This window comes from Cricetulus griseus (assembly GCF_003668045.3).
Source record: "Cricetulus griseus strain 17A/GY chromosome 1 unlocalized genomic scaffold, alternate assembly CriGri-PICRH-1.0 chr1_0, whole genome shotgun sequence".
NCBI classification, from domain to species: Eukaryota; Metazoa; Chordata; class Mammalia; order Rodentia; family Cricetidae; genus Cricetulus; species Cricetulus griseus.
In genome coordinates, this window is record NW_023276806.1 from 36,895,103 (window position 1) to 36,914,642 (window position 19,540).

General features: G+C 44.4%; 2 long non-coding RNA genes across 3 annotated transcripts in view; one reads left to right on the forward strand and one right to left on the reverse strand.

Moving 5' to 3' along the window:
• The first annotated feature begins 1,466 nt into the window (after positions 1-1,466).
• On the forward strand, positions 1,467-12,296 carry LOC103161904. Of its 2 annotated transcripts, XR_003481238.2 has the most exons (4): positions 1,467-1,685; positions 5,690-5,909; positions 11,872-12,060; positions 12,170-12,296. It is a non-coding gene; the product is annotated as an uncharacterized LOC103161904 (long non-coding RNA). The 2 variants fall into 2 exon arrangements; XR_003481237.2 differs by lacking the exon at positions 1,467-1,685 and having other exon boundaries at positions 5,208-5,909.
• LOC103161905 overlaps positions 2,925-19,540 on the reverse strand; it is a 33,932-nt gene continuing 17,316 nt past the window's right edge. The window contains exons 4-5 of the long non-coding RNA XR_003481234.2: positions 9,141-9,358; positions 2,925-4,274 (exon numbers count right to left, since the gene is read on the reverse strand). This is a non-coding gene — a long non-coding RNA (uncharacterized LOC103161905). The remainder of the gene's footprint in view (positions 4,275-9,140; positions 9,359-19,540) is intronic.

Genomic DNA, 19,540 nt, shown 5'->3' on the forward strand with positions numbered 1-19,540 from the left:
GCACTGCTGCTCACATCTTTTTATTCAGCCTGTGACCCCCCAACCCTAGCTCGTGGGATGGTGTGTCTCGAATTCAGGGCGCGTGTACCTCCAAAGTAAATCCTTTTGGAAACACCCTCAGAGACACATCTAGAGGCTGTCTTTCCACAGCTTTCTAAATCCTGTCAAGTTGACAATGATGATTAATCATCACACCCACTCAGACATGTTTTAAGATTTAAGGCTATTGTGAGCCTTAGTACTTTCTTACAGTCACTACTAGCAACACATTTTCGATAATCTTGATTGTAAAATGTCACATCAACAATTGGCACTCAGAAGCCAGAGAGATGGCTCAGTAGTTAAAGGCATTTGCTGCTCTTCCAGAAGATCCAGGTTCAATTCACAGCACAGGTGTCGTAACTTACAAGCATCAGTGACTCCAATTTCAGAAGCTCTGACACCCTCTTCTGGCCTCTATGGACACCAGACACATATGGTGCACAGGCAAAACTCCCAAACATGTAAAACAATACAGATACTCTTAAAACTGTCACATCCTGGTAACAGCCTGCGAGCTAGTAAAAACCCTACGGAAGACCAGCTCTGAAACAACAGGGCGTGATGAGCTGGAGCTGGTAGGATTTAACAGACAGAGCAGGGAAGGCTGTGCTGTATTGCCTGTCCATCCATTCTTTTCTTCAGCCGGTTGAGACGTGCTGTGACTCTATCAGTCCAGGACTAATGCAGAAGAGACAGAGAAGAGGCAGCCTCAGGCCTCGGTTTCAGAAAGCCCTCCTCCAGGTGGGGAAACCACTCGTGTGATTACTTCAGCTATAACACACAATCTGGGGTTCTAGTAGTGCAGTTGCTGGGCGTGGGGCGGCTGGCACAGAACACCTCTGAAATGAGTTAGGGGAGGTGCAGCTGTAGAGGGCGTCCCAGAGGAAACATAATTCCATCTGGGTCCCCGATGGATAGAGAGCAGAGCCGGTACAGTCACACATGCCTGGAATCCCAGCGCTTGGAAGGATGAGGCAGGAAGATACCGAGTTCAAGGCCACCTGAGGCTACTTATGGAATTGAGGTCAGCTTCAATTACAGAGCAAGATCCAGTTCCAAAACAAACAAACAACAAAGGGCAAGTAAACGTTTTAGGTAAATAATGGAGCGGCACTGGCGGCTCCGCTGAGCAAACACTTACTTCTCAGAGGCACAAATTTGAAGTTCCTAAAACAGAGGATATGATTGGCCCACCCTGGGTCTCACGCTGGTCCAATCAAGGCAGCTTTAGGGAGCTGCTGAAAATGATGGCTACAGTCTCCTCCCAAAGTGGAGCTAACTGGACCAGTCACCTTGACAGTGTTGTGATTTTGTGGTTCCGGGTTCACAGCTTTCATGCCTCATGCTTCCTTCTCTAGAATCAAAGCCCTAGTCTGAGTGGAGATAATTCTTTACAGCAAGGTCACAGGTCCTTTTACTCCTGTCCCTGTCTGAAAGGGCACAGGGAGTGACTTGGTCACATGGTTTCAGGCCCCAGGCCCACTCCCCTTGGCTTCCCTCCTCCACTGAGCTAGCACTGCCCAAATGGGCCTCGGCTCCAGAGGCAGTTGAGCAAATCCAGATGTTAGAAAAGCACCGTTCCCGGGAGGGGCTGACAGCAGCTGAAGGACAGTGCACTGGAGGGAGGCTTGTTTGTCATCAGAGTGAGTAACTGGAGGCGGACTGTGGCCATGTTTCCATCCAAATGCGGGGGAAGAAGGGAGGTGGGAAAGAGCTGACTAGCAAAATGCCAACGCTGGGGAAGTGGCCATGTGTGTGCCTTGGAGGCATGGCCATGTGTGTGCCTTGGAGAAGTGGCCATGTGTGTGCCTTGGAGGCATGGCCATGTGTGTGCCTTCCCTCCTATTTACCTTGCCATTGTTAGACGGGCGCTCCCCCTCCCACAAGACCATCTCCCTAAATGGACATTTCTTCACCCATTGTGTTTGCTTGCAATAGAAGGAACTTAGTCTGGCCACAAAAGATTTGTTTCCCTGCTCCTCCAAGTCACACTCCTCCCAGACTGTGGGGCTTAACATAACTTCTAACCACAAGGACATGGGGGTGGGGGAAGCTTTATTCCTCTCTCTTGCCAAGTTTTATCTCCTTATCTTTCCTTTGAATAACCCACCCTAGCCCATGGTTTCTGCAGAGTTCTGTCCTTCACCCACCCTGTAATTTCTGGATGTGTTTGCCTCAAAGAGCTAAGAAGGTTAATTGTCACGCTAAGACAGGACTGACTTGAGACTCAGAAGCCCTCAAGGCTTAGCTCTGCCAACCTCTACCCTTGTAACCTCAAGTAAAATACAGGGTTTTCTTCTGGTTTCTCTTCCTTCTCTTTCCTGTCTCTGACCATGCCTGCACGGCCTAGTGTGCCCATCAATCAGTTCTGCCCACCACGTCCTAAACTAAGCTTTTATCTACCTAGACGCTTAGCCAATGCCCCCATATTAAAATTTAACATCTCACAGTCTCTGAAATTAGAACAATAATACCAAATTGTAAATACCAACTAAGGCATTTCATGTGATTTGTAAACTATGAAGAGGAAAAGCACATGGTTCAAAGTCGAAATCATGTTATTACAGTTTTGTGCCTTTTTAGAAATACATGGTTCTGTTAAACTGGAGGGTTTAGGGTAAAGGGTTTGCAGGGGAACTACACTTTCTCATTGGCAGGGTTTCATTAATCATCACACCTACCCTGCTCCCTCACTGGAGGTGCTTTTTCTCGTTGTTTTAGGTTTGTTGTAGGGATATAGCCAACAAATCAGGGCTGTTCAACTTCTACACTGCTGACATGATAGCAGGCAAGAACACCCAGAGGCATCCATGTTGGAAGCCAGATAAGTGTTTGTTGGGGGGGGCAATAATAGAATGTCCAGCAGTGGCTCTTGCCCTCCATCCATCAGCTCCTAATAGCATCCTCCCCTGGGAAGTAACAGTTGGAATGTTTGACATACTTTTTTCTCTTGCATCTTTGTTACAGATATTCTTGATGTTTTAAATGTATGTGCCTGTGTCCCCTAAACACTGCACTCAGTCCTGCCCGGAGATGTTTTTGCTGATTTAGGTTTGAAGTACATATTGAGTGACTGCCCTACTGCTGACCTGCATCCTTGGCCCATGAGTTGATTTTAGCTGCAGCAAAATTGTAATGGGGCGTTGTGGGGGTGTTCTGCATGTATGTGTTCATAGTATTTCAGTCTAGTCTATCTTCTTAAATATTTAATTATTTGTGGTTTAAAAAAACTTTCAAAATCCTCTCCTCTAGTTTTTTGAAATGGATGGTTCATTCTTAACTATGGTTACCCTTTTCTAATGATTGTCATAAATAACACAGCAGAATTTCTTGATCCCCTTAATTAGCTTTCCTCACCCTTCCTCCCTCCTGTCCTAGACCTCGGGTCACCACTATTCTGCTCTCAACTTCTGTAAGATGATTCTGCATGTATGTGAGAGTCTGGTTTGATTTGGTTTGTTTTTTTCTGAAATTCCACATATGATGTGGAATTTGTCTTTATGTAACTGACTTATTTACCTCAACCTTCTCCAATTCCATCTGTGTTATTACAAATACCACAACTCCATTCTTCTTAGGGCTGCAGGTGTTCCGTGGTATATGTGCACCATGTTTTTGCTATTCATTCACTAGTTAGTGGACACTTTGGCTGTTTCTTTTTCTCTCTAGTTATGAATAATGTCGTAAACATGGAAGATGATTCTTCAACATACTGGTCTAGTTTCTTCATATGCATAAAGAGAACAGTGGGGTTTCTGGATCATATAGTAATTTTATTCTTATTCATTTATTTCTTGGGGGTCTGGAATAGCATTTCATCTCTGTACGAACTCACACACATACACGCATGCACACATGCACAAGCATGCTGTGAGCACAGTTTGCACGGATCCCCATTTCTCCAACTCCTGTCGTCACTTACTATGTTGGGTCTTTGGGATGTGATTGTCTTTCTTATTTGAAGGGCAATATCTCCTTGTGGCTTTGATTTACATTCTCCTGAGGTTTGGTGATGATGAATATTTTTTAAAATGGCCCATTAGTCATTTGTAGTCTTCTTTGGGACAATTAATGCCTATGTAGGTCTACTGCCCACCTTTCAGCTGGGTGATTCGGTTCACTTTACTGAGTCTTTGGAGTTCCTTGTGTCTTCTGAATGATGACCTCTTGTCACATGCGTAGTTTGAAAATGTCTTCCATTCCATCTATTGTGTCCTCACTCAGATCACCATCTGCTTTGTTGAGAAAGAGTTTTTCAGGTCAGCATAGTCTGATTGGTGCTGCTCTTACTTCAGGTGCTTTGAGGAGTCTTCTGAGAACGTTGCCCTTTCTGTAAAAGCTTCCCCTATGTTTCCTTCTGACAGCTCCGGATTTCACATCTAAGTTTTCAACTCATTTTGAGCCCAACTCATCTTTTTCTTGTTTTTGAGACAGGGTCTCACTATGTGGTCCAGAGTTGCCTCAAATTCTTAGTCCTCCTCCTCAGCCTCCTGAGGGAGCTGAGATAACAGGGTTGTCAGCTACTTTTTAAAGTAAATATTCTATAAATACTCAGGAGTAGTTAAGTGGGCTTTACCTGAGAAGCAATTTTAGATGGGTATCTCAAATGGGTGTCCAGAGGGCCCCTTCACATAGCAACTAGAGCCACCACCACCTGAGCCCCTACTTGGGGCTTGATCCAGGCCACTCATCTACTCCTCACCATGCCCTGATTAAGAGTTACGGGGAATAAACATCTTCCTTCCACCTTACAGATGAGTGAACAGAAACCCAAATGTGCCAATCAAAAGCACATGGTTGTTAAGTAGCAAACCTGAAATTTGGTTCCAAGCTCAGTGGAGCAGGTACTAGATTCCAGCTTCTAAAACAGAAACTCTGAAGCTTGAAACCCTAAAGACAGTAGAGAGCTTCTTGCCTAATCCCCACAACTACTAGATTAAGAAAAGGCCCCCTTGATGGGTGGCAGTGGTACACACCTTTTATCTCAGCACTTGGGAGGCAGATGCAGGCAGACCTCTTAGTTTGAGGCTAGCCTGGTCTACAGAGCCAGTTCTAGGGCTACATGGAGAAACCCTGTCTTGAAAAGAAAGAAACAGAGAGAGAGAGAGAGAGAGAGAGAGAGAGAGAGAGAGAGAGAGAGAGACTGATGGACAAATATGAAAAAAGAAAAACACACAAGATTACAAAATTATAAAATCAACATCCATTTTGATTAAGGTCTTGGCCACCTCCTAGCTGAATGATCAGGATTTATCATGAGCAATATAAAATAGAGGTTATGGAGCTATTGTGACTAATCATATGTGAACTGATAAGTTCTAAAAAATGTAGTTCAGACATTTCCCAAGTGTTTCATCATCAAATCACGGGAAGAACCTGGCTCCCTCCTCAAGTCAATAGGGCAGCTACCACTGAGGCCCTGCAAAGGCAACATTCTCTTTCCCATAACATCAGTGATGACACAGGGAAACTGAGCATGTTGGACAATGGGGGCCACTTCTAATACCCCAGGGAGAGGACACTCAGACACTGAGGCACATCTCCAAAGGCCTGGCCCATGCCCAGGGACTTTGGAATCTTGTGGTTTGCCTCAAACTCTGGCAAGAGGGAAAAGTCCCAGTGCCTAATTTAGTTGCTCCCTCAAAAGTAAACCAAAGTGAGTCATGTGGGAATGGAGAAACCACCAGTGCCTGATGTCCATCTGAGGATCCTGATGAAGACCCAATGCTGAAGATGTGGGGATGTAAGTACCCGGGTGGCCTCTGTTTCCACTCCAATGAGTCACTTGCAAGATGAGCCAAGCATGTGCATGTCCATGCTCACATGCAATGAAGGATTGCCTCATGTATGCTTCTGCCTCCCCCTTGGTGAGTTTACCAGCCACTGTTTAATATCATCCAAGGAGACTAGAAATGTATACAATGGTGTTATTACAGGGTTAGCCTGGTTCTGCTTAATATGACAGAAACATCTAAGTTTAGACTTGGGCTAGTAATGTGGATCAGCTGAGACTTGCCTAGCATGCAGGAAGCTCTGGGTTAAGTCCCCAGCACTTCATAAACCTAGCATGTTAGCACATGTTTGTCATCTCAGTGCTCAGGACGTGGAGACAAGAGAATCATAAGTTCAAGGTCATTTTTTAAACTGGGCCATGTGTTCTGCTGCCTCAAAGGGAAGGGGAGGGGAGGGGAGGGGAGAGGAGAGAGGTGGAAAGGAGGAAAGAGAACGGAAGGGAGGAAAAGGGAGAGGAGAAGGAAGGGAGGGGAGGGGACAGAAGGAAGGGAAGGAGATTGGGGAGGAATAAAGCAAGAGGGGCTTTTTTCACTAACACCAGCACTGGTGATATTGTTTATTATAAAATAATCTCTGCATGTGATGAAGATTTCATCCAAGTAGTAGAGTACTATGAAAGCCCTCTCCTCACTCCACCCCTGTCCCTATTACATCCAACTTTAACCAGTTCCTATCTCAGTTCTTCTGCTGGTAGCAGCAAACTACTAAGTAACATGGCTTGCCTCTTTCATCTGTGACCTTTTGACAGTACTTCCTGACTCTTGCCTCATGAAGGGTGCACTAACTCATCTTCTCACCACCTTTGTCTCTTCTCACCTTCATTGTTTCAAGCTGTGTCCCTTACTCGTCCCACCTGCCACCCACCTCGTGTGAGTGTGTGTGTGTGTGTGTGTGTGTGTCTGTGTCTGTGTGTCTGTGTGTATGTCTGTGTGTCTGTGTGTGTGTGTGTGTGTGTGTGTGTGTGTGTGTGTCTGTGTGTGTGTGTGTGTGTCTGTGTGTGTGTGTGTCTGTGTGTGTGTGTGTGTGTGTCTGTGTGTGTGTGTGTGTGTCTGTGTGTGTGTGTGTGTGTGTGTGTGTGTGTGTGTCTGTGTGTGTGTGTGTGTGTCTGTGTGTGTGTGTGTCTGTGTGTGTGTGTGTGTCTGTGTGTGTGTGTCTGTGTGTCTGTGTGTGTGTGTCTGTGTGTGTGTGTGTGTCTGTGTGTGTGTGTCTGTGTGTCTGTGTGTGTGTGTCTGTGTGTGTGTGTGTGTGTGTGTATCTGTGTGTGTGTCTGTGTGTGTGTGTCTGTGTGTGTGTCTGTGTGTGTGTGCTGTGTGTGTGTGTCTGTGTGTCTGTGTGTGTGTGTCTGTGTGTGTGTCTGTGTGTGTGTGTATCTGTGTGTGTGTCTGTGTGTGTGTGTCTGTGTATTTATACTGTGGTTAAACCAAGGGCCCTACATACTGGGGTAGTTTGAATGTCATTGGTCCCCATAATACCAAAGAGTGGCACTGTGAGGAGGTGTGGCTTTCTTCAAGTGGGTATGGCTTTGTTGAAGGAAGTGTGTCACTATGGGAGCAGGCTTTGAGGTTTCCCATGCCTTCCCATGGTTTCAGGATACCACCCAGTGTCTCAGCCAACTTCCTATTGCCTGCAAGATGTAGGAATCTCTCTAGCACCATGTCCGCCAGCACACCGCCATGCTCCCTGCCATGATGATAACGGACTGAAGAGTTGCTGTGGTCATGGTGTCTCTTTACAGCAATAGAAACCCTAACTAAGACACATAATCCATTGTCCCTAAAAGCCTTTTTCATTTGAGGGGACAGCCAGAGCATGCAGTTCTTGGAACTAGAGAGATAGCTCAGTTGGTAAAATGCTTGCCTCAAAAGTGGGGAGACTTGCATTCAGATCCCTAGAACTCATATATAAAGATAGGCATGGTGGCACTAGTGTCTAGTCCCTGCAGTGGATATGTGGCAGGTAGAGACAAGCAGGCCCTTGCTCTCACTGGCCAGATAGCCTAGCCTACTCGGTATGGTTGCAAGCCAATAAGAGACCTGTCTCAAACAGGAGGAAGACGTTTGAGGATCCATACCCATGTTTGTCCTCTGATCTATACATGTGAAACAGCGTTCTTTCCAGACCTTTATAAACTCTTTGAAGAAATTAAGGACCAAGGGCTGGAGATGTAGGTCAATTAGTAAAGTGACTCTGTAGGTCTTGTAAAATATATAGATTTATGATAATTAAGACTGAGCTAACAGATGAGAAATCCTAGTCATTGGCCAAACAGCATTGTACCTGATACAAGTCTCTCTGTGCATTAATTTGGGCCCTAACTTGGGCAGGCGGCTGGCGAAAGCTGCACACGTGTCGATGGGGCTCTTGGCTTTTGGCGGAAAGATTTATTGTAACAGCTATGCCTTCCCACCTCTATGAACTATATTCCTTAAACCATGAGCCAAAATAACCCTTTCTTCCCTTAAACTGCTTAAGCTGGGTATTTTACACAGTAATGACAAAAGTAATTAACTCAGCATCTTAACCTTCTGCCTGTGGACTGACACTAGAGACACACATTAAATACGTCCTAATAGATGAACGAATGGGCAAGCCTAAAGGTTTAACGTTTATCCCTTCGGAGAGCATAAATGGCATTAGTGTGGGCACTCCAAATGGATTTATCAGATTTAAAGATTTCCTTCGCCAAGATTGTTCCACCCACTCCCTTAACCTAGTGTTAGCTCTGAGAAGAGGCTGCTGGAACTATGCTGTGGGTCTCTACTTAGAGAGATGTGTTAGGTTTTGATCACATTGGAGATTACTCCAAGAAGATCCCCCAAGAAAGCTTATTATTGTATTAACTCCCACCAAAGTGCCAGGAGAGTGCTAAATGAACAGAGTACTAAAAATACTTCATACTCTCAAGTATTTTCTGAATATATGGATGAAAGAGGGACAGGCAGGCCTACACACACACACACACACACACACACACACACACACACACACACTTTTATCTTGACTGTCCAAACCTTATCTTTTCAAACATAAATATCCATATATACAATCTTTCCTCCTTTTAATACTGAATAATGCTTACAGTGCTTTGACCTGATCTAAGCTTGTTTCCAAAACTAAAAGCTTCTACTGCTTTGTTTAAAACTTACCTGTGATATCTGGGGGATATCACAGACCTGGTTTTTATCTTCAGATAATACAATAGCGTTGTTATAGTTTGACTCTGACAAACTTGGGTGTTGATGTCCCCACCCCATCAGGTGATTCTGTTGTAGGAGGTCATGGGAACTTTAGGAGACCAGGCTTACCGGAAGAAGACGATGGCTGGAATGGGTCTTTGACAGTTGTGCCCGGTCCCTGCTTCCCTCCTCCATTTCTGCTTTCTTGCTGCTGGGAGATGAGCATCTTTGTCCCAAATGTCTGCTGCCATGTCATTCTTCCTTGCCTCCGGCCCAGAGCAATGGATCCAGCCTTAGACTGAAGCTCAGAAATGATGAGCCATTCAGTGTGGTCCGTAAGAAACTCACTTTAAGTAAAAAGATGTAAGTGAGTGAAAAGGTAAAGAAAGTAAATAGTAACTAAAGGTGTCTGTATTACTATCACAAAAGACAGGTTGCAGAACATAAATATCACCAGAGACAAGGAGAGTTGATAACAATAACAAGAAGGTTGAATTAACAAAAAGACTTAAGGAATTGTAACCATTATATTGCTAGTGACAGTCCTTCAACATAAAAGGAAAGCCAATATGTGCAGAATTGAAAGGAGATATTAAAAAGTAAAAATTTAAAACTAGACAATTCACCATCTCCTCACAGTGGTTAAAAAGAAAAATCTTATCGGAAAGAAAGTCACTAGATATTGTGTTGGAGGATAACCATCCAGCCGGACCTAGCGGACATTTATAGAATATTCCCTAATGAAGAGGCAAAAATAGCAGAATTCTTTGCAAATCCATGTGAGACTGACTCGTTTTTTTGGTTTTGGTTTTGGTTTTTCAAGACAAACCCTGTGTGTCCCTGGCTGTCCTGGAACTCACTCTGTAGACCAGGCTGGCTTCAAACTCACAGAGACCTTCCTGCCTCTGTCTCGCATGTAAGACTCTTTAAAAAATCGAATACATTGTGAGAGGCAAGTGTCAATACATTTAATGTATCTCAAGTACATTCCCTGGACAAAATGAAGTCAAATAAAAAAATTAATAACAAATTTACTAGAAAATCGACAAATACTTAAATTTCATACTTTCAAATAACCCAGAGATCATAAAGGAAACCACAAGGAGAATTAAAATGCATTTTGAAATTAGTAAAAATTAAAATACATTATTTGCATCAAACTAAGATAGATATGTAAAAGTCCTTACCAATTAAATGACTAAGTAAGTAAGTTAAGTGAAGAAAAGAAAATCATAGACAAACTAATAGTTTGTACAGATACTCTGCTCTCGTAGAGGTGAACCGGAACTCCTGACTCATTAGAGACAGAGTTAACAGTGAAGAACTGTGGCCATGTGACCAAGATTCACTGCACCAGTGACAGATCTTGATGCTCTATGTGTGACCTTCCCTCTGTATTCTTCCCAAAACCTATAATCCCAGCTTAACCATGAGGAAAAGCATTAGGCAAATCCCAGTTGAGAAGCAGTCGATAAAATACCTGGTCCATTCTCCTCAAAACTGTCTCAGGCATCCAAACAGGCAAGGCTCGAAAGGCTTTGGGGACATTAGGCAAAAACTCAGGAAATCTGAATAAAGTATGGATTTCAGTAAACATTTCTTTTTATTAATGGTGGAAAAAAGAGCAAGTGGAAAGAAAATGAAAATGAAAGCAGGTTCACTGAAAAGCCCAATAAGACAGAGAAACTTCTAGTCTAAGAGTAAAGAGATACAGAGACGACACAAGTACAGTTGTCACATATGAGAACGTCGCATCACTAGAGATTCTACAGCTAGGGTCAGCAAGATGGTTGGTTTTAACCTCAGTGGTTAAAGGCATCTGTCACTAAGTCTGATGACCTGAATTCAATCCCAGAAACATGTTAGAAAGAAGGGACTTCCACAAGTCATCCCTTGACCTCCACATGCATGCTGTGACCACACACACACACACACACACACACACACACACACACACACACACTATATATATATAATTTAAAATACTAAAAAAAAGAGAGAGAGACTACTACAAAAAATATTATGTCAATAACTGAAAATTTCTGTTAGCTGGACAAATATTTTGACAAAACACTTAACTTTACCCAAAAGGCCAAGAAGCAATGGACAAATATGATGTTAAAGCCCACGTAAAACTATGCTCGGGGAGGTTCGGAAGTGGTGGTGCCTGTGTTATCAGAAGTAAGGATCATTACACTTCTAGAATACCAAGGGCTGGCCAATGTTTGCTTTGCTGGCTGCCATGATCAGAAATTTAGTTGCATCATATGAGTCTGTAATTCTAAATGTTGACTTTTCTAAGTGATTTTGGACTAGAAATTCTTTAGGTCTACTGAAGTACTTCTTGTCTCTCCAATTCTAATAAATGCTACATTATCAGAGAAGACTCAGGTTTTCAGCCTGTCATCATTTTTTAAATTGTTTTAGGTTGTGACTTCCTGGCCTATGACACCTTTCCCTAGAACTGCCTGCCTTGGCACAGCAGAGCACACCTTCCAATGTTGTGGAATAATCTTTTTGTACACTGTGAAGATTTGCCACTAGGCTTGGTTTAATAAAAAGCTAAACAGCCAATAGCTAGGAAGGATTTCCAGGGCAGAGAGGATGTTGGGATGAGTAGAATCTGGGTAGACACCATGAGATGCAGAGCCAGCAGGATGGGAAGTACATAGCCTCAAGGCAGCATTCAGATTAATAAAAATGGGTTAATTTACGTTATAAGAACTAGTTGTAAACAAGTCTAAGCTATCGACGAGCTTTCATGATTTGGGGGGAGCTGGCAGGTGCAATAGAAACATTTGTCTCCCTTCCAGTGCTTTGTCCTTTAGCCTTGTGATCGCTTTCTCTGAACTGCTCTCAGATATTTTTGTCAGGGATGTGGAGTTGGGATACAGAGACCTGATCCAGCTGTTGCTGTGACCTGAGCATAGGACACGGAGGCACTGTCAAGCATCACTATGGAAGAACAGGCTGCAGAGCTGTCTGGATATGGAATGTTTGCACCCGCCCTGTGTTTGAACACTTGGTCCCTAGCTAAATGTGCTGCATGGTAGGTAGAATTTGGGGGACATTGGACTGGCTGGCAGACTGAGGGCAGCCTTGAGGGTTATAGCCTATATCCGCCTACAGTCCTCTCTCAATGTTTCCTTATCCACTAGGATATAAGACGCCATGCCACAAGCTCCTGACTCTACAGACTGAGCAGCACGGCTGCCATGTCATCCTCACGATGATTGACTGCATCCCTTGAAACCATTAGCCCAAATAAAATCCTTCTTGCCTGAAGTGTTTTTGTTTGTTTGTTTGTTTTCCTGTCAATCATTTGGTCACAGCACCAAGAAAAGCAACCAATATAGTAGTCAATCCTGAGAGAAGCAGAAGTGGGGAGAATTTGATGCTCTCAGGTCTCCAGGTGCATCTCAGTCACGATTGGTCCTGAGTAGCTTGAGATGCCTCTGTGTGCGTAATGGTGACATTGTAGCAGATGGCCTGTACATACAGGAATGGTCCCATGACGTTACATTGCCCACTGGTTTCTGTCCGTATACTCTCCAGTTTTGCAGAACAATGGGATTGCCAAACAATGCACTTCTCAGATGTGTTCCTGTCATCCAGTGACAAGCAATTCTGCACCTTTTTCTACCAAGGCTGTTTTGAAATGGCATTCTGTCCCAAGCCATCCCAAGAGATTTGGTTTTGATAGTTATACCACACCAACTGCATTCATACTTGATACTCACAAACATAGTTAGTACAGCCATTTCCAAGGCAAATGACAGCAACTGTCTCTGCTTTTCCTGAAAGTGACAATGCTGGTCAAAGAGGAAACCACTGGCCAATGATGGATGACCTGGTTTCCCAGAATGGGGGCAGGAAGACAGCAGATATTGCTTCCCATAGCAAGGGAGTGACACAAATCCTTCAACTTGGAAACAAGCTCCACCTGAAAGTAAAATGTTCCCAACTTCCCCATTTGGAAATTCTTGTTTCTCACATCTAAATTGCTCATCGTGTTGGCCTTTCTTTTGGAGATGAGGAAACAATTGTTAGTCTCTTCCCTATACACACAAACATTAAGGTATTGTTCAACCTTCTTTCTCTTCTGGGCTGTATGACCCCCACTGCTCCCATCTTCACCATAATCATGGTGTCAGTTCTATCTGGATTACAACCCAGCTTTGCTGTCCCCATGCTGGTCAATTCCCACTTCAGAGAGAGGTAGCTAAATCTTGCTTCTCTACATCCTTGAACCTCTGTTAGTCTCTTTTCTTTCCATTCTCAACTCCCACCTCTGTTTTGTAACCCTCCCCGCTGCTCTGCTGTTTTCCTGAATCCCACATACAATGGCTGGCGAAGGCTCCCTCCTTCACTAGTGTATCTTCCTGAGGTCAAACTATGGCCAGAAAACCTTCCTTGTATGTGAAACACAGCTTCAGCTCTGTGGTCACTCACTCATTCTACACATTCCCTCCACTCCACCACCCCCAGTCACTTTGGTTCTTCTGATATGGGATTTGAGGGACCCTTCACCCCGGTGAGTATAAAATAAAAACAGTCTAGATGTCTCAGATAAAAGTCAAGTTGGAAGGGAAAGGAAGTTGATTGCAGAGAGCTAGGCTGCCCACCAACACAGGAAAATAAACAAGCATTATAAATATTTGCTTCTTATTTATTCTCTCTCTCTCTCTCTCTCTCTCTCTCTCTCTGTGTGTGTGTGTGTGTGTGTGTCTGTGTGTGTGTGTGTGTGTGTGTGTGTGTGTGTGTGTGTGTACATGCATCATGGGCATGCAGGAGCCCCAGGAGGTCACATGAGGCATTGAATAGTCTGGGACTGGAGTGACAGGTGGTTGTGACCTGGGTCCTCTACAAGAGCAACTGCTCTTTGAGAAATGACCCATCTCTCTAGCCGGCTAAACAATGTTTTATTAGGTTTTTTAGTGTGCTCTAAAGTGTGGAAAAGTTTGTGAGTTCAGACAATAGCATTTTCAAAAATAAAAAAATAAAAACTTCTTCACCGTTTTCCTTTGAGATGGCTGGGCATCATTTCTGCACCTGGTGATATGGTTTTCTCGTGTGATAAAGTAAACGGGTCAGGCACAAGTACATTCTGTTCCTTGTCCACAGGGTGGGGAGAAACCCTTGGTGGGCAGCAGGATTCACGGAGTAAAGACTGGAGCCTCTGTTAAGTGTCGCTTGTCCTCACGAAGGTCCCTGTAATGTTACTTTTGCATTGCTGTGACCACATATGTGACAAGAACAACTTGGAAGAGATAAGATTTACTCTGGCTCATAGTTCAGAGGGGCTTCAAGCCAGTTGTGATAGGGAAGGCATGGTGGCCGGTCTTCATTCTGTGATGGCAAGAGCCATGAGCTAGCATCTCGTGATTATAGACCAGAAAGCAGAGAGATCTGGACCAGAGCCAGGGGAACGCACAACCTTTAAAGACCTACCCCAGTGACCGGCTTTCACTACCCCAACCATGTCTCCTAAAGCCTCTACAGCCTTCACAATACTGCTGCAGGCTGGGGAGCACAGCCATCAGAACACATGCCTGCAGATTCAATCTACAACAGCCCGCTTTCTGCTTCACTGCCTGTGACTCCATCTGGCTTGCTGACTGCCAGACTTAACTCGGTCAATGTGCACATGCCGGGGTTCCAAACACTCTGGGCTCAAGCTTCCGTCCCTCCTCACTCAGCTTGTCAGATCTTCAGTCATTTGTTCCTGGCCTGCTGAATCATCCTTTACGATTCTCAGTCACAATGGGCTCCTCTGCTCTCTGGTCACATGGTACAGCTTTTGTTTGTTAGAGACCTCGAAAGGCCAGGCGCAAGGCAAGCAGTGTAGGCCTTGGATAAGGACCTGCCCTCCTTACTAGAAAACAAACTCTTTATGAATGAAGCCAGGTCCCACACCTCAGAGGGAGCTGCAGGTCTCTCTTTGCTGCAGGGCATGCCTTGAGTCTAAATCTGTAACTACTGCTTGAAAGAATCTTGGAAGAAAAGGACTTGCCTGAAGCTATGTTATAAGCCTACAGCAGTTTCTGGTCATGTGACTGCTTTCTCAGAAGATTCATGAGGTCAAGTGACTCAGCAAATATTTTCAGGCCAAACGATAGGAAATGAGAACTTGAAAAGCAGCGGTTATTAACACTGATGGAAAACACATGTGCCTGGAGCCCCAGGGTAGAAGCTGGGGAAGATTCCTAGCAGCTCACAGCAAGAGGCTGCAGCCTGGCACTCCAGCCTGATTCCTATAAGGCCTGCACAGCTTTGTGCCTCCCTCATTAAAGAATTCCATTTCAGGATTTTCCTAACAATTAAAACTTCATCATCTAGCCCGGCGTTGGTGGTGCACGCCTTTAATCCCAGCACTCGGGAGGCAGAGGCAGGCAGATCTCTCTGAGTTCGAGGCCAGCCTGGTCTCCAGAGTGAGTGCCAGTATAGGCTCCAAAAAAAAAAAAAAAAACACTTGATCGTCTAGGCACCTGAAAGGGGAAAATTAATAAAAGTCTAAAACCCAGACTCCAAAGCCCAAATAGAAAACTCTGAGTTTCCAAAAGGCAGCCAGCCCAGCAAACAAGGTTAAACAAAGGTTCACAGGACTCAAGCCTTTAGACCAGGTTTCACACCCTAAAATGGTGTCCACATTCTTCTGGTCCAAAGAGGATCAGATAGTTATCAGTTGTAGAAGTTCCCAGCCCAGGAGGCAATTAACAAACTCATTTCCTCTCCAGCAACCTGCTTAATTGCACTGTGCCTGAAGCATACAGTCTTTGTCCTGTCCTGTGTAACCAAAGACGTTTTGTAATCTTGGGGCTTCCAGCCCTACAATTTTCCCTTATAAAACACCCCTCAGTTGAAAGTGGGGACTCCATTTGTTCCTGAACAAATGGGGTCCTTGCTGCAGCTCGTATCCTCTAGTCAATAAAGGAGCCTTTGTCACAACTCTGAGATACCATCTTACACCGGCCAGAATGGCTAAAATCAAAAACACCAATGACAATCTGTGTTGGAGAGGATGTGGAGAAAAAGGAACACTCCTCCATTGCTGGTGGGAATGCAAACTTGTAAGACCACTTTGGAAATCAGTATGGCAGTTGCTCAGAAAAATGGGAATCAGTCTACCTCAAGATCCAGCCATTCCTCTCTTGGGCATGTACACAAATAATGCACATCCATACAACAAGGACATATGTTCAACCATGTTCATAGCAGCATTGTTTGTAACAGCCAGAACCTGGAAGCAACCTAGATGCCCCTCAACTGAAGAATGGATAGAGAAAATGTGGCACATTTATACAATGGAGTACTACTCAGCAGAAAAAAGCAATGGAATCTTGAAATTCGCAGGCAAATGGATGGAACTAGAAGAAACCATCCTGAGTGAGGTAACCTACTCACAAAAAGACAAACATGGTATGTACTCACTTATATATGAATTTTAGACATAGAGCAAAGGATTACCAACCTACAATCCTCTTCACCAAAGAAACTAGGAAACAAGAAGGACTCTAAGAGAAAAATGCATGGACCCCAGAGAATGGGAAGGGGCAGGATCTCCTGAGCTAATTGGGAGCATGAGGGTAGGGGAGAGGGAGCTGCCAGAATGAGAGGAGGAGAAAAGGAGGAGAGAGGAGGAAATGGAGGAGCAGAAAGGTTGAATTGGGGGAAGAATAGAGGAGAGTAGGATGAGAGATACCATATCAGAGGAAGCCATTATAGGTCCGAGGAGAGATCTGGCACTAGGGAGATTTCCAGAGATCTACAAGGATGACAGGAACTGACAATCGAGGCAATGGTGGAGAGAATAATTTAAATTCCCTTCCCCTATAATGAGACTGATGACTACTTTTTATACCATCCTAGAGCCCTCATCCAGTGGCTGATAGAAGCAGAGGCAGACATCCACAGATATACACTGAACTGAACTCTGGAACCTAGTTGCAGAGAGGGAGGAATGAAGATCAAAGGGGTGGGTACCAGGCTGGTGAAACCCACAGAAACAGCTGGCCTGAACAAGGGGGAGCACATGGACCCCAGACTGCTGTCTGGGAGGCCAGCACAGGACTGAATCAGACCCCTGAACATGGATGTCAATGAGGAGGCCTCTGCACTCTTGGTGGCCTCTGATAGTGGATTAGTATTTTTCCCTGGTGTAAGAAGGGATTTTGAGAGCCCACGTGAAGGGATGCACTCGTGACCTGGACACATGGGGACGGGCCTAGACCCTGGTGGAATTTGGGGAGCCCCCATCGAGGCCCCTACCCTGCCTGGGGAGTGGAGGGCGGATGGGGTGGGGGCCTGGTGGGGAGTTGGGGAAGGGAGGGTTGGAGAAATGGGAGGGAGAAGGATTGACATGTGAAGCAAGCTTGTTCCTAATTTGAACTAAAATTTAATTACAAAAAAAAAAAAAAAACAACATACTTAAAAAAAAAAAAAAAAGAAACCTTTGTCCTTGCATTCAGTGAGTAGTCTCCTTGTTGCTGGGTTCTTTTGGGGTTCTGAAATCTGGGCACAACAGCAACCAAGTTAGAAAAAGTTAGAGCTGGTGATCTTCCTCCCTCCCTTCCTTCTTCCTTTTCTTTTTTTTTTTTTTGTTTAATTTTATTTTTGACATTCAAGGTCTCACATACCTGAAGCAAGCTTCAAGCTCACTGTGCAGTGGACCATAAGCTTGAACATCTAGTGCTCCTGCTTCCACCTCCTCAATGCTAGGATTATCGTCCTGCACAAGCATGCCCTGTTTTATTAGATGCTGGGAGTTGAACCTGGACCTTTGTGCTTGCTGGGTAAACACGTTACTAAGTGAGCTCATACCCAGCCCCTAACATCTTACTTTGATCTAATTTTCCAAAAGGGATGACACAAGTACTTCCAGTTTCTTAAACTGTCATTAAGACCATGTGACTTCTTGATAGATCTGGCCACATGTCAGGTATACTGATTGTTTCTTCTATAAAACTGCCTGTCCTGCAGCTAAGGAGATATGAAGCCAGGATATTTAAATAATAATTTCGATGATAATAATGGTAACATGTATGAGAACTTTCTATATGCCCAACACACCCAAGGCTCTCTCCACACTACTACATGCTGAGAAACAAATGTAACTTATCTATCCCGATTTCCATGTGTGGAAACTGGGGGGCAGGGCCATTAACTCATATAGTGGTGCAAAGAGAATAAAATAATGGACATTGAGCTTAAAAAGGTTATTGGGCCCCAAAGCCTACACCTCAGAGTCTGGTCTAAGCTGTCCTGAGACAGCAAGCAACTGGACCCAGGGCTTTCCTGAGTTTCCTGCTAGGAAATGCCTCAGGCGAAGATGGTTGGCCATCACATTCTGAAAGCTAGAGAGCATTCTGCCAGACACCTGGCTTCTATAGGCCCCATTTTCCCCTGTAGTCTGTCTTTTTCACCAGGACTGTTGGCTCCCAAATAATGATACTGAGACTTATTAATTGTGAAAGCTTGGCTGATAGCTTAGGCTTATTTCTAACTAGCTCTTATAACTTAAATGAGCCCATATCTTTTAAACTACATTCTTTTATGAGACTTGGTTACCTTTACTTTGTAACACCCATGCTGTTTTCTCTGTGTTCCTGGTCTCTCTTCCCATCTCTGTCATGTGCCTAGATCCATGCCTGAAGTCCCACCTCCTGCCTAGCTATTGGCTGTTCAGCTTTTTATTACATCAATCATAGAAATACACCTTCACACAGTGTACAAATATCCCACAACAGTCCTCTGCTAGGACCTGTTCTTAGGTATTAAGGTAACCCACAACATTCCTCTGCCAAGACCTTTCCTAGCTGCTAAGGAAAAGAACCTATGACCCAAACAAGTCAAGCTGATGAGTCAAGGCCTCCCTCTGCAGGCTCAGGACAGACACGGGACCCTTTAAGCCATTTTGTTCAACATTAATAAGTTTGAGAAACTTCTGTGAATAAAAATGAAGTCTAGCAGGACATGGTGTCCCGTGCCTCTAACCACAGCACTTGGGAAATGTTGACCAGAGGATCATGAGTTCAAAGACACATAGCCATTTCCAAATTAACCTGTGTTACACAATGAGACCTAATTTCCAAAATTTTAAAAATGTCTTTTAGGGGCTGGAGAGGTGGCTCAGCCAGAGACCGCAGAGGTTTTATTCCCAGCATCCACACAGCAGCTCACAACTACTTAACTCCGGTCCCAGGGCCTCCCCTATCCTCTTCTGGCCCCCATGGCTACCCAGAAAGTGCATGGTGCACATATATTCACGCAAGCCAGACACATAAAATAAAGATACATCTTCTAAAATATGTATCTTTTAAAATTGAGTTCTTTATATCCAAAACAAAAGCATGGCTACGTAGGTTTACTGAACATTTTCTGAACCATGTGTGTATGGTAAGGCATGTTAAAGAACGCATGGTTTATATTAGAAAAGCTAAAAGAAACCATCCCATGTATTATTTGGTGCCAACCGAGGGAAATGTGCCCCCACAATCAGTGTGGATGCATGGCTGGGAGTGAGGGGGTAA